The sequence below is a fragment of the Capra hircus genome, chromosome 9 (genome assembly GCF_001704415.2).
Source record: "Capra hircus breed San Clemente chromosome 9, ASM170441v1, whole genome shotgun sequence".
NCBI lineage: Eukaryota > Metazoa > Chordata > Mammalia > Artiodactyla > Bovidae > Capra > Capra hircus.
Window position 1 is genome coordinate 39,449,944 of NC_030816.1, and position 14,270 is coordinate 39,464,213.

Below are 14,270 nucleotides of genomic sequence, written 5' to 3' on the forward strand. Positions count from 1 at the left end.
TGCCCTACTTAAACAGAAATAAATAAAACTTAAACCCCCCCCCCTTTTTTTTAAACAGACAAAGAAAACCCCTTTCGGTGCACCCCTGCCCCATGCCTGCAGCTCGGAGGAAAGGGCTGCGCTACTCGTTTTTCTCTTTCTGCCAGTCAGGCAGCCCCTCCTTCCACAAGATGAACACAAACACGCCAGCACCACATGCAGCCCCACCACCACGACAATGGTCACGTAAAAGCCACTGTCATCAGGGGACATTAACAGGAGGCTTTGGAAAAGCAGCAATTAGCAGGAAAAATACAACCCCACAGGAACTTTAACCATGCTGCTGCTGCTGCTGCTCAGTTGCTTCAGTCGTGTCCGACTCTGTGCGACCCCATAGACAGCAGCCCAGAAGGCTCCCCCATCCCTGGGATTCTCCAGGCAAGAACACCGGAGTGGGTTGCCATTTTCCTCTCCAATGCATGAAAGTGAAAAATGAAAGTGAAGTCGCTCAGTCCTGTCCAACTCTTCGAAACCCCATGGACTGCAACCTACCAGGCTTCTCCGTCCATGGGCTTTTCTAGACAAGAGTACTAGAGTGGGGTGCCATCGCCTTCTCCAAACGTTAACCATAAGTTCTGCAAAAAGGAAAAAAATCTTGAAAGTGATCGCCAGGCTGCCGCCTTCAGGCTTGGGCTGGGCAGGGCAGCGTTGCCAGCGGCATTGCCTGTGGCGTTTGCCTGCTTCTGAGCCCTTGTAGGGGGCCGGTGGGAGCGGGGCATCTAGTCAGTCAGTCAGTCTGTTCGACCGTTCGTCAACTAATCGAAGCTCGAGATGATTTTATAAGAAGGAAGAACATTCAAGCAACTCCTGAAGTAATATATAGGAAAGAATGATTGATGAAACCCCTAACAAGAACAAATGTTGAATTGTCCAAAGAGAAAACTGAAATTACTTAAGGAGGCAGTTGTCAGTCAAAGATATCACATCCCCCAACCAAACCATCACAACAATTTAATCAGAATCTCCAAATCATGGGTCCAGGTTCATTCAACCTTAAGCCTCACCATGGGTGATTCTAATGTGTAGCCAAGCTTAACAGCCAGAACCATAAGAGTTATTGGTTAGAAAGGAAAAAAGCCAAGCAGTAGAATATGTGAATGACGTGTGTATTATGCAGCCATTCAAAATTATAATTCTGAAGATCAGGTAAAGATAGTGTAATCTCAAATACGGCACACAAGGCCTGTTATTGTCTCATCTCTGCCTCTACTACCACATTTGCTGCTCCCTTCATGAGGCTTTCCATTCCATGAATTACAGCCTCATCCATTCATTTGCAGGTTAAATAACTCCAGGAAGAATGAAGGGATGGAGCCAAAGCAAAACCAATACCCAGCTGTGGATGTGACTGGCGATAGAAGCAAGGTTCGACGCTGTAAAGAGCAATACTGCATAGGAACCTGGAATGTCAGGTCCATGAATCAAGGAAAATTAGAAGTAGTCAAACAAGAGATGGCAAGGGTGAACGTCGACATTCTAGGAATCAGTGAACTAAAATGGACTGGAATGGGTGAATTTAACTCAGATGACCAGTACATCTACTACTGTGGGCAGGAATCCCTCAGAAGAAATGGAGTAGCCATCATGATCAACAAGAGTCTGAAATGCAGTACTTGGATGCAATCTCAAAAATGACAGAATGATCTCTGTTCGTCTCCAAGGCAAACCATTCAATATCACAGTTATCCAAGTCTATGCCCCAACCAGTAACGCTGAAGAAATTGAAGTTGAATTAGATCTTTTAGAACTAACACCCAAAAAAGATATCCTTTTCATTATAGGGGACTGGAATGCAAAAGTAGGAAGTCAAGAAACACCTGGAGTAACAGGAAAATTTGGCCTTGGAGTGCGGAATGAAGCAGGGCAAAGACTAATAGAGTTTTGCCAAGAAAATGCACTGGTCATAGCAAACACCCTCTTCCAAAAACACAAGAGAAGACTACACATGGACATCCCCAGATGGTCAACACCAAAATCAGATTGATTATATTCTTTGCAGCCAAAGATGGAGAAGCTCTATACAGTCAACAAAAACAAGACCGGGAGCTCACTGTGGCTCAGATCATGAGCTCCGTATTGCCAAATTCAGACTTAAATTGAAGAGAGTAGGGAAAACCGCTAGACCATTCTGGTATGACCCAAATCAAATCACTTATGATTAAGGGACTAGATCTGATAGATAGAGTGCCTGATGAACTATGGACGGAGGTTCGTGACACTGTACAGGAGACAGGGATCAAGACCATCCCCATCAAAAAGAAATGCAAAAAAGCAAAATGGCTGTCTGGGGAGGTCTTACAAATAGCTGTGAAAAGAAGAGAAGCGAAAAGCAAAGGAGAAAAGGAAAGATATAGGCATCTGAATGCAGAGTTCCAAAGAATAGCAAGAAGAGATAAGAAAGCCTTCTTCAGCGATCAATGTAAAGAAATAGAGGAAAACAGCAGAATGGGAAAGACTAGAGATCTCTTCAAGAAAATTAGAGACACCAAGGGAACATTTCATGCAAAGATGGGCTCGATAAAGGACAGAAATTGTCTGGACCTAACAGAAGCAGAAGATATTAAGAAGAGGTGGCAAGAATACACAGAAGAACTGTACAAAAAAGATCTTCATGACCCAGATAATCATGATGATGTGATCACTAATCTAGAGCCAGACATCTTGGAATGTGAAGTCAAGTGGGCCTTAGAAAGCATCACTACAAACAAAGCTAGTGGAGGTGATGGAATTCCAGTTGAGCTGTTTCAAATCCCAAAGATGATGCTGTGAAAGTGCTGCACTCAATATGCCAGCAAGTTTGGAAAACTCAGCAGTGGCCACAGGACTGGAAAAGGTCAGTTTTCATTCCAATTCCAAAGAAAGGCAATGCCAAAGAATGCTCAAACTACTGCACAATTGCACATGCTAGTAAAGTAATGCTCAAAATTCTCAAAGCCAGACTTCAGCAATACGTGAACCATGAACTCCCTGAAGTTCAAGCTGGTTTTAGAAAAGGCAGAGGAACCAGAGATCAAATTGCCAACATCTGCTGGATCATGGATAAAGCAAGAGAGTTCCAGAAAAACATCTATTTCTGCTTTATTGACTATGCCAAAGCCTTTGACTGTGTGGATCACAACAAACTGTGGAAAATTCTGAAAGAGATGGGAATACCAGACCACCTAACCTGCCTCTTGAGAAATCTGAATGCAGGTCAGGAAGCAACAGTTAGAACTGGACATGGAACAACAGACTGGTTCCAAGTAGGAAATGGAGTACGTCAAGGCTGTATATTGTCACCCTGCTTATTTAACTTCTATGCAGAGTACATCATGAGAAACGCTGGACTGAAAGAAACACAGCTGGAATCAAGATTGCCGGGAGAAATCTCAATAACCTCAGATATGCAGATGACACCACCCTTATGGCAGAAAGTGAAGAGGAGCTAAAAAGCCTCTTGATGAAAGTGAAAGAGGAGAGTGAAAAAGCTGGCTTAAAGCTCAACATTCCAAGAACTAAGATCACGGCATCTGGTCCCATCACTTTATGGGAAATAGATGGGGAAACAGTGGAAACAGTGTCAGACTTTATTTTTGGGGGCTGCAAAATCACTGCAGATGGTGACTGCAGCCATGAAATTAAAAGACACTTACTCCTTGGAAGAAAAGTTATGACCAACCTAGATAGTATATTCAAAAGCAGAGACATTACTTTGCCGACTAAGGTCCGTCTAGTCAAGGCTATGGTTTTTCCAGTAGTCATGTATGGATGTGAGAGTTGGACTGTGAAGAAGGCTGAGCACCGAAGAATTGATGCTTTTGAACTGTGGTGTTGGAGAAGACTCTTGAGAGTCCCTTGGACTGCAAGGAGATCCAACCAGTCCATTCTGGAGGAGATCAACCGTGGGATTTCTTTGGAAGGAATGATGCTAAAGCTGAAACTCCAGTACTTTGGCCACCTCATGCGAAGAGTTGACTCATTGGAAAAGACTCTGATGCTGGGAGGGATTGGGGACAGGAGGAGAAGGGGATGACAGAGGATGAGATGGCTGGATGGCATCACTGACTCGATGGACGTGAGTCTGAGTGAACTCCGGGAGTTGGTGATGGACAGGGAGGCCTGGCATGCTGCGATTCATGGGGTCGCAAAGAGTCGGACACGACTGAGCGACTGAAATGAATGAAATGAACATGGTATTTAGGGGCTGAAGACTATAGGCAGGGTAAGTCACTAGCAGATATGAAAGCTAACACCTTTTCTAAACTGCTCAAAGGAAATCCATTCACAGACAAATACACAGTTATAGTTTTTGTTTAACAATCAACAAAATTATATTACTGAAAAAATATCAAAACCATTCAATATACTTAGGTGTAATATTTTTCTGTATTTAGCCATTCTATTTGTCTCCAATAAAAGTATGTCTTATAATACTCAACAGAATTTCTCTGCTAAGATATTACAAATCATTCTTCAGATTAAGTGTTTCAAGATCATATAGTATTGAAAACCTTTATTTCCTCAACTTCCCAGCACTAAATTGATCAAAACTGAAGCAAAATATAAAGTACCTATCTCTGGACTTATAATTTTTAGATCCTACTAACAAAAAGTTATTTTGAGACTCCATTACACCTATTAGCAAAGAGAAACTAACAAAAGAAGATATCATAAATGTAAAGGTAAATGCATAATATAAAAATAAATAAATGTAAGTATTAAAATGGATGCCTTGAAATTTAAGGACAGACACCTATGTGACACACAGAGATTACAAGCTGAATGCACTCGTGCTCCATCTTCTCTAGAATCCCCAAATGTTCTGAAGACAGGAGATTTAAAAAGTAAGGAAAAAACTCTTCTTTTCTTAATTTTATTTCAATAGTTGATGAAACTGAGGTTCAATTCAGAAAAGTCTTGCCCAGGCTCTTGAGGCTAAACCGGTCAGCATTTGAAATCAGCTCTTTGAGAGCCAAGCCAATCTTTATGCTAAACCATAGTGCATTTCTCCATTTTGGTTTCTCTATCTTTGCAAAATCACAACAAAACATTCTTAGGTAGACCTGCTCTGTTCATTTCATTCCTTTTTCTCCCTTAGTCACAGCAAGTGATTTTTTTAATCTAGTTTTTTTTTTACATGTATTGCCTGCAACATAAGATTTCTAGCAATATTGTCATATTTCCTCTCAAATTTTTATTAGGCAATATAAAGCAATATTATGTATTTTATTATTAACAAATTTATACAGAATAAAGTACAAAATGATTATTATAATTATTTATAATAGCAAATGTTTGCACTGAGATAAACATTTCACTATTGTTATGGAACATTGATTTAAACAGTGATTAAACAGCAGATAGACACACTGCTTGATATTGTTAAATTAAGATATATTATTAATATTAGTGAATAGAAAATGGAAAGAAAAATCATAATTAAAGAGACTGTAAAAACATATCTAGTCATCCCCAACGAGTCCAAATGTCTTTATCTTGACATATTAATCTCAGGATACTAAGAGAGCTTGCAAGTGAGATTTCTTAACCTCAGTTGGCAATATTTAAAGAAATGGCTGAAGCCTGAAAGGTGTTCTTGGGAAGGAGTGAGGAAGAAAATGGTACTAGAGACACCATTCAAGTTTCACAACTCAAATGCCTCTATGGGTCATTCAGGTAGTATAAAGGAGTGAGGTACCTAGCAGAGAACTAGTGAATTTAGGAGCACAGGCTCTGTCCACAGTGAGCAGCACTACTTGGCTACAGTCTGTTGATGGGATGAAAGGCTTAGGGTTTTACTTGGCAGCTTTTAAAATTGAAAAAGAAAATTTTTCAAGAGTGGTCAAAAATCCAGACTTCTAATGGAAATATTGCCTTTAAAAGCTATTTACAGGTCATACACACACACACATACACACACACATCAGATGATAAAATTCCACCTATACTATACTAGAGTCAAAGCCAGTCACCAGTTTATATAGATGTTTGCTCTTTCTTCCACTTGGAAATAAGTAATATTTCCTATAGAATTGTAACATATATTAGACATATATTAGAATGAATCTGAGATCAAAAGTCATCTAAAGAACAGGAACGGCTATCAGATAACAAGGCTTGATTGAATGAATTAATATACCTAAAGAAAGACTTGTCAATCTGAAAGAGATTAGTATGCCTGGAACAAGAATAACCAGAGTTTGAATCTAGAAGAGAAGAAAAAGGATGTTCTGGCTCACAGACTTGAACAGTTCATTCCTAACCTAAGTTATCTAAATTAAGGAAACTGCTGTAACTGTTTCCTGCCATTAAATACTAGATTTAATTTCATGCCCAACAAGCTAACCCTCTGAGTGAAATGTCAAAGTTACATCTATATTCAGGATACTTTAGTCTCCCATGAGGTTGCATATCATTACAAATTGATAGGGTGACAGTTTTATTTGTACATGTCCCCAGTGAGTTTGGATAGTGGAAGTTCACTTCTGAGAAACAGATCCATTCACAGTATGCTCAAATGTAAACAACAGAAATAGGATTTTGGCAGACTCACTAAGGCAAATTCTACTTCCTGGACTATTGGCAGACAGTAGTAAGCCATTTCCTAGAACTACCACAATTCACCATCCACTATTTTTTTTTTTACTTTATTAGTATCAAAAACTAGAAGTGTTGCAGTAATCCAACAGGGAAAAAATAGTTTTGTTTTTTTTTTAAAAAAAGGTCAAGAGATTTCCACAATCAAATACAATATAAGTTAAACATCAATCCCAAGTAAAACTCCAGAATTAAACTATAGACTGTATGTTGGATAAATAACATGAGTATAATTTTAAAAATTAATGATAAAGTTATTAAAGTGGAATGGTTTTAGAAATGTGATAGATACAATATACCTATCTTTTAAAACAGTGATACAGAGTTATTCTTCGGTTCAGTTCAGTTCAGTCACTCAGTTGTGTCCAACTCTTTGCGACCCCATGAATCGCAGCACGCCAGGCCTCCCTGTCCATCACCAACTCCCAGAGTTCACTCAGACTCACATCCATTGAGTCAGTGATGCCATCCAGCCATCTCATCCTGGGTCGCCCCCTTCTCCTCCTGCCCCCAATCCCTCCCAGCATCAGTCTTTTCCAATGAGTCAACTCTTCCCATGAGGTGGCCAAAGTACTGGAGTTTCAGCTTTAGCATCATTCCTTCCAAAGAAATCCCAGGGCTGATCTCCTTCAGAATGGACTGGTTGGATCTCCTTGCAGTCCAAGGGACTCTTAAGAGTCTTCTCCAACACCACAGTTCAAAAGCATTAATTCTTCGATACTCAGCCTTCTTCACAGTCTAGTGATTTTTAAAATTCTCCTTCAGCCCTTAAACAAAAGTAGTTAATTTTATCACAGTTTCAGATTACAAGGCTGCATAAAGAAATACAATGGATGGGATTTCCCTGGTGGGCAAGTGGCTAAAATTCTGTGTTCCAGTGCAGGGATCCCATGGTGAATCCCTAGTGAGGAAATTGGATCCCACACACCACAACCAAGAGTTTGCATGCCAAAACCAAGGAATCTGCATGCCACAGTGAAGACAGGAGATCTTGCATGCTGCCACTAAGATGCACAGCAGGGGAAGCAAGATGGCACAGCAGTAGGGGGCTGTGGAGTACATCTCTCTCAAGGATACATCAAGGATACAGCTTCAGACACAGAAGTGCTTGCAGAACACCAGCTGAGAGCAGACAGAAGTACCTGACCACCAGAAAAGAGTATATAGAACCACACAAAACTCAGTAGGATGAAGGAACTAGGGGGAAAACAGGAGTGTCAGGAGGACTAGACCTGCCCTCGGCGGGTGGGGGAACTGAAACAGGGGTCCAGTCCCCACATCAGGGCAATTGTCTGGGTCAGAGGAGAAACATTTAAGGCTGAGAGTGAGGTAGCTGATCTGTGGCAGCCTAAATGGAATGAGAATCAGACAGTCCTGTGACAGCCATACGTACCCCGGACAGGGATGCAGGTCCCCTAGAAGGTGCAGCAGCTAGGAGCTGGAGCATAGGGATTGTGGAGCAATCCCAGGGCGAGGGCTGCTGTTAACTGCAGAGAGACAGACCAAAAGGGACAAAAGAGAGGAGACTGTGGTGGGAAATGCCTGGGGAGGAAAGCCAGGCAGCCATGGAAGCAAGGCGATACTGCTGAGTCATGCATAGGTGGTGGAGCTATTGATGCTGCCTCTAAGATGCAGAGCAGGCAAATAAATAAACAATAAATACAATAAATATTTTTTAAAAAGAAACACAATGGAGGACAGAGCCAAAAATAAAAATTATAGGGTAGAATGAGTCTGTTATATTTATTTGAATTAAATTCAAAATCTTCCATTCCAGTTCCTAAAAGCAAATTCAGGAAATATCATGATAAACATCAAAATACACGTATTTTGAGGAGAAAAACTGTGAAATTTTTTGGCAATAATATCAAATGGAATAAATAACATGGGCTTCCCCGCTGGCTTAGCAGTCAAGAGTCCACCTGCAATGCAGGAGTCACAGGAGATGCAGGTTCAATCCCTGGGTCAGGAAGATCCCCTGGAGGAGGGCATGGCAACCCACTCCAGTATTCTTTCCTGGAGAATCCCATGGACAGTGAGCCCATGGGGTCGCAAAGAACTGGCTAGGACTGAAGCGATTTAGCACACATGCATGCAAATAGCAAAATTAATAGAATCTTATTAGTTCAGTAAAACTTTCATTTTTTTTCCCATATCCAGAGAGAGTAGGGTAATAATTAGTCACAAATCTCTATGAAGTCAAGCAACATCTAAGTCTGTATTCAAGTCTAAGAATCATTTCCTAAAGGGCCTATAGGCTTATGGAATTCATTTGGAAGAGAGGAAACAAGGAAGGGCAATCAAAGCAAGTTATGTGAAAATCAATTAAAGGAACTAAGAAAATTAGGCATTCAGATGGATAAAATCAAATAAAAATCATCCTCTAATACCTAAAGGCAAAATGCAAATTTGTTTGGTCTAATCCCAAGGAATAGAACTTGAAGTATGTTAGAAGTTTCAGGAAAACATGATTCATCTCACTGTAAAAACAAATATTTTTCATGGTCATAGTTGCCAAACTCTGTGCTAACACACAGGGATGTTAATGCAGGTACTGGTAATTATTTAGTGAAAAAATATTGAATGGATCATTGGATTTGGCTTATGATTTAGAAATACTTAATTGAAGAAGTTGGTGTTTTAACAATTACCTTGCCCTTATGATTTACATTTAATCTTGAAAACACTTGTTCATCTATTTTCACAACTTTAACTTCAAATACAAACTGAAATATAAGTATAAATATTATCCATAAACCAGTGTGTTCTCCTCTGCTACCAGTTATTCCATTTGTGTATCTTTCTGACAGGTGTTTTCCCTAGCACATGTGTGCTACACATTCAGCTAATTGCTAGACACTGCCATGGTGTATCAGATAGCACACACTCTCTGACAGCCATAAGTTGGCTGTACAATAACAAGAGCATATATAATAAAGCGTGTCCTGAAAACATAGACTTAGAGATAATTTTAGGACTTTAAGTACTAGGTGTTGATTCTCTGACTGGGGAAAGTTGTGATCTGTTTTGAGGTATAGTTATATTCATTCTTGAAACCTAAAATCCTTCCCTCTACTCTTTCAAATGTCTTTGTGTGTTCAATTAAGAGAATGAAACATTTCAAGGCACTCTTTTATGGGAAAATTATCATTTGCAACTACTTATCTATCTGTGTTAGGATAGTCTGATACTGTGCAACCAAGTCAAAATACAGAACTAAATTATACATCAAGGCAGCCAGAGGAGAGGGACAGCACACATATCTTCCAGTTTCGAATGTATGATCATCAGGTCAAAAAAGATTCACTGACTGATTTTATAATAAGAAAATATTGTAAACATAGATGATACTTTAGGCTAGTAAAACATCATTTATCTGTTTAGATGCTTGGGATTCTGAATAAAATTTCATTTTTAAAATGTATTTTCTGATTTTTAAAAGTGTGTGGAAACCACTGACATAATCATTAAGATTCCTTAAAGCCCATGATTTTATATGATATAGTGTTGACTGTAAGAAAACTCTAGCTGGTCTTTACCAAGTCCTATAAATAATTTTCTATAAAGCAACAGCCCTAACATTAGCAATCACATAGTAATTCAATACTTTACTAAGAGATATATGTATTTTGCCTGAAGAATCCCATGGACAGAGGAGCCTGGTGGGCTACTGTCCATGGGGTCAAAAAGAGTCAGACATGACTGAGCAAGTAAACAGCATATGTGTTTTAATGCATCTCTATATTTATAAATATGCCTTTCCTTCAGTTCCTACTTCATATCTGCAGCATGTAGGGTTATTAAAATTGACCCTATTCATTATAAATTATAGTGAGTTATAATTTAAACTTTAAATTATTGTTGTTCTAATCAATTACACTCTTTTTGTTTAGTTTGATGGAAACTAATGCAAAGGCTAGATTGTAGCTATCTAACTTCAGTGAAGCAAAACTACCTGAACCCTCTATATAAAGGTAGCACACAGTATTTTGAGAAAGACAGTAAAAGAATATAGTATTTGATAATGAAAAAGCAAAGAAGATGCACTTGACCTTGTAGAAACTGACAAACAGAAAGTGGACTTATTTGACCAAGCGACTTTGGCTGTCAAGCAATTTCCTGTCCTAAACAGCAATCTGGCCCAGACCTCAGAGTTATCAGAATAAAATCTGAGAGCCATTTTACAGGAGAATCAAATAAGATTTGGAATGAAAATTTCATTGCAAAGGAAGAAAAATTTGCAATAATTTTCTATAATATAAGAAGACTTTTTAGCACTTTTATTGCAGAAGCAATTCTAAATAACAGAGCTTTTCTTATAACAGCATTTCTATAATAATGGTGTTTTATAACAGAAGTGCTATTATTACAAAAATGGCATTATAATAGTGGCATTATTATTGTTGCATCTCTCTTATAACAGAAGTGCTAAATAAGCCTATCTATATTAAAGAAATTTCGAATTTCTTCCTTCTCAGAGCTTAATGTGATTTGGCCAGTCTCTTTCACATGATCATTTTACAAATAATCTTATATGGGTTGACCCAACATCGAAATATATGTCCAGTTCACACAGACTCCCAGGAAATCTGACATTAAACTAAGGGCCAAAATATTTGAGTTATATTCTCAGCTCTAGCATTAGCTATTAAGTGACCCTTAGCAGCATGTTTCTCCTCCTCTGAGCACTTTTTTTTATTCTCCATTCAAACAAAAAACAAGGAGATTCTTCATAACTCCCAGTGAAATCTTTCCCATTACAAAAAAGCTCATTTTGTCCCAGATCTTAATAATATCAATTACATATTTTCACTTCTTTGTTTTAAACTCACTGATGTGCTACTTTGTAATTCTGATATTTATTTATTGGAATAAATTTATATTCTCAAGTTAGAAGCTAAATAAGAATTCCTTTTGAAAAAAATATTCCCTTAAATGATCAGCACAGGGCCATATATAATGGGTAATTTTAAATTTTTTATTAAAATACATCTGATAACAAAGTTCTAAAAAATCCAAGCTGAATTCAGAAAATAACAGGGTTTCATTCTGTAGCTAGTAGAATTCTATACAAGAACTTGACCATTTTCAGGTTGAAATAAAGCAATAAAATATTAGAATAAGGTTGGAAGTGATAAAAATATATAATGTTCAATGATAGTCAAAAATTGCCTCAAAAGAAATCTATGTCCACATAAGAATGTTACTATAAATTTAACTACTCATTTAATAAAGTATATATTGCTTTCCCATATATTTAGGGAGTATTCATTGAAAGAATTTACCTATATATGGAAAAAAATAACTAAATTTAAGTTTATAAAATTCTACTTTTATTAAAGGTATCTTGTAATCCTTTGATAATGAGCTTTCAGCAGAGAAGACAGGAAAGATTTTAAGTTCCAAAGGTACTGACCTTTCAAACATTAGAGTAAAATTCTATATATTTCTAGGCCAATACAATTAGATTACATCATCTGCTTAGGATATAGTCTGACAAACAGTAAGGTAAGGAAATTCAATATCCTCATATTCTCTACAGGCATTTTTACATTTTTAGGTTGTGAAACAAAGTAGGACCTTAGAGGATTTTCCTGAGGATAGACTCTCCACTCCCAATGTCTCCCATCTTTCTTTTTATTTGTAGAAAAGCTTTAGCCTCCTAGGCCTTCCCTGAGTTCCAAACAGCAGATTTAATCAGAGAAGAGAAAAAAGACAGAAGCAAAGAAAGCAGTCAAGTAAGACAAAATAATAATAGTTTAGCCATGAAACAAGGTCAAGGACTTTTTAAGCTCCTTCTCAAGGACTACAAATAATATCCTAAGCAATATTCATGAGTTGCTGTGCAGCTACTAAAACCCCCACCAGGAGGAGGAAGTTGACTGCATGCTGACCACCAGTATGCAGACCCCAGATGGGCTAGAACTAGAAGGCTGTTGATTGAAATTCCTGAAACCTTACCCCATTACCTCACCGTCAACCAAGCAGAGAATTATGCACAAGCTGATCATGTACCCTATGACCCTCTCCCTCACACTGTCTTTAAAAACCCTTCCCTGAAAGCCCTGGGGGAATTCAGGTCTTTTGAGAATGAGCTGCCTGTTCTTCTTGCTTGGTGCCCTGCAATAAACACTATGTTTCTTCCCCACAAATCTGTGTCAGTGGATTGGCTTTTCTGCACACTGAGTGAGCAGAATCAATGTGGTTCAGTAACAACTGTCGTGAATGTTTTCAGTGTGCATTCTGATAAAATAAAATTATTTTATTTTTGATTGCAAGTTGAAGAAAAATGTTAGAACATATATACACATACATAGGTGTACGTGTGGGCTTCCCTGGTGGCTCATATGGTAAAGATTCAACCTATAATGCAGGAGACCTAGGTTTGATGCCTGGGTCAGGAAGATCCCCTGGAGAAAGGAATGGCTACCCATTCCAGTATTTTTCCCCAGAGAATTCGACGTACAGAAAAGCTTGGTGGGCTACAGTCACTGGATTGCAAAGAGCTGGACAATACTGAGTGACTAAGAACACACACACACATGCACACACAGGTGCATGTATATAATATATATGTGTTCAAATATAATATTCTAAGAGCATCAAAGAAATGGAGTTTTGGGGGACAATTCCCATACCATGTTTATTCATCATACTGAATGACATTATCAGGAGCTATCATTTTTTTAAAAAAATTCACTTCAGTTCACTTCATTTCAGTTCAGTAGCTCAGTCATGTCCAACTCTTTGCGATCCCATGAACTGCAGCATGCCAGAACTCCCTGTCCATCACCAACTCCCGGAGTTTACCCAAACTCATGTCGATCAAGTCAGTGATGCCATCCAGCCATCTCATCCTCTGTCCGCCCCTTCTCCTCCTTCCCCTAATCCCTCCCAGCATCAGGGTCTTTTCAATGAGTCAATTCTTCGCATGAGGTGGCCAAAGTACTGGAGTTTCAGCTTTAGCATCAGTCCTTCCAATGAACTCCCAGGGCTGATCTCCTTTAGAATGGACTGGTTGGATCTCCTTGCAGTCCAAGGGACTCTCAAGAGTCTTCTCCAACACCACAGTTCAAAAGCATCAATTCTTCGGTGCTCAGCTTTCTTGATAGTCCAAATCTCACGTCCATACATGACTACTGGAAAAACCATAGCCTTGACTAGACGGACATTTGTTGACAAAGTAACATCTCTGCTTTTGAATATGCTATCTAGGTTGGTCATAACTTTCCTTCCAAGGAGTAAGTGTCTTTTAATTTCATGGCTTCAGTTACCATCGGTAGTGATTTTGGAAAAATCATAAAAATAAAGTCAAAAAATAAAGTCTGACACTGTTTCCACTGTTTCCCCATCTATTTCCCAGGAAGTGATGGGACCAGATGCCATGATCTTCGTTTTCTGAATGTTGAGCTTTAAGCCAACTTTTTCACTCTCCTCTTTCACTTGCAACAAGAGGCTTTTTAGCTCCTCTTCACTTTCTGCCATAAGGGTAGTGTCATCTGCATATCAGAGGTTACTGATATTTCTTCCAGCAATCTTGATTCCAGCTTGTGGCTTCTTCCAGCCCTGCGTTTCTCATGATATACTCTGCATAGAAGTTAAATAAGCAGGGTGACAATATACAGCCCTGACGTACTCCTTTTCCTATCCGGAAC